The 1,767-nt window shown below is 35.0% G+C and overlaps 1 non-coding gene across 1 annotated transcript; it reads right to left on the bottom strand.

Annotated features, from left to right (window-relative positions):
* Positions 1-1,109: 1,109 nt before the first annotated feature.
* On the bottom strand, positions 1,110-1,182 carry TRNAG-GCC (transfer RNA glycine (anticodon GCC)). The gene has a single exon. It is a non-coding gene; the product is annotated as a tRNA-Gly (tRNA).
* Positions 1,183-1,767: the final 585 nt, after the last annotated feature.

Raw genomic sequence — 1,767 nt, 5'->3', positions numbered from 1 at the left:
TCCCTATTATCAACATCCCCTACCAGAGTGATACATTTGTTAAAATTGATGAACCTACATTAACACATCATAATCACCCAAAGTCCATAGTTTACCTTACAGTTCTGTCTTGGCGTTGTACATTCTATGGGCTTGGATACACATATAATAACATGTATTCATCATTATGGTATCATACAGAATATTTTCACTGTATTAAAAATCCTCTGTGCTCCACCTACTTATCCCTTCCCAGGCTCAGTGCCTGGCAACCACTGATCTTTTTACTGTCTCCATAGTTTTGCCTTTTCCAGAAGGTCATATAGTTTGAATCACATAGTATATACCCCCTTTGGATTTACTTCTTTCACTTAGTAATATGTATTTAGGTTTCTTCCATGTCTTTACATGGCTTAATAGCTCATTTATTTTCAGCACTGAATAATATTTCATTATCTGGTTGTGCCATAGTTTATACTTTCTTCTACTAAAGGACTTCTTGGTTACTTCTAAGTTTTGACAAGTATGAATAAAGCTGCTATAAACTTTCATTTGCAGGTTTTTGTGTAGATATAAGTTTTCTACTCCCTTGAATAGACACCAAAGTAAGTTTTATAAGAAACTGCCAAACTGTCTTTGAAAGTGACTGGACCATTTTCTATTCTAACCAGCAATTATTGAGAGTTGCTGTAGTTCCACATCCTTGCCAGCATTTTATGTTGGCAGTGTTCTGAATTTTGGCAATTTTAATAAGTGTGTACTGGTGTATCTCACTGTTGTTTTAATTTATGTTTTTCTACTGACATGACTTGGAGCATCTTTTCATATGCTTACTTGTCATCTATACACCTTCTTAGCTAAGGTATCTTTTAAAGTATTTGTCCCCCTCCTTTTTTTTATCAAGTTGTTTTCTTAATGTTGAATTATACTGTGGATAAATCTCCTTTACAAATGTGTCTTTTGAGCAAATATTTTCTCCCAGTCTGTGGCTTGACTTCTCGTTATCTTGACATTGTCTTTCAGAACAGAATTTGTTTTTTTTTTTTTTTGGCTATGCCAGGTCTTAGTTGTGGCATGTAGGATCTTTAGTTGTAGCATGCAAACTCTTACTTGTGGCATGTGGGATCTAGTTCCCTGACCAGGGATCGAACCCAGGCCCCCTGCATTGGCAGTGCAGAGTCTTAGCCACTGAACCACCAGGGCAGTCCCAGAATCGAAGTTTTAAATTTTAATAAAGTGCAGCTTATCAATTATTTCTTTTATGGATCATGCCTTTGATGTTGTCTCAAAAAGTCATTGCCATACTCAAGGTCATCTAGGTTTCTCCTTTGCTATCTTCTAGGAGTTTTATAGTTTTGTTTTTCATTTAGGTCTCTAATCCATTTTGAGTTAATTTTTGTGACAGGTATAAGGTCTGTGTCTAAATTCCTTTCCTTTGCATGTGGATATCCAGTTGTTTCAGTCTTATTTGTTGAAAAGTCTATATTTTCTCCATTGTATTGCCTGGGCTCCTTTGTCAAAGATCAGTTGACTATATTTATGAGGGTTTACTTTGGGGCTTTCTATTTTATACCACTGTCTGTTTATCTGTTCTTTCACCAGTACAATATATACTGTATAAATCTTGATTTCTGTATCGTTATAGTAATCTTGAAGTTGGGTGGTGTCAGTCCTTCAAATTTCTTCTTATATAGTGTGCTATCTATTCTGGGTCTTTTGTCTCACCATATAAACTTTAAAATCAATTTGTTGTTATCCACAAAATAACTTGTTGGAATTTGATTGTGA

The sequence above is a fragment of the Lagenorhynchus albirostris genome, chromosome 4, assembly GCF_949774975.1.
Source record: "Lagenorhynchus albirostris chromosome 4, mLagAlb1.1, whole genome shotgun sequence".
NCBI lineage: Eukaryota > Metazoa > Chordata > Mammalia > Artiodactyla > Delphinidae > Lagenorhynchus > Lagenorhynchus albirostris.
The sequence above is the reverse complement of the archived record's forward strand: the minus strand, read 5'-3'. Positions and strand labels throughout refer to the sequence as shown.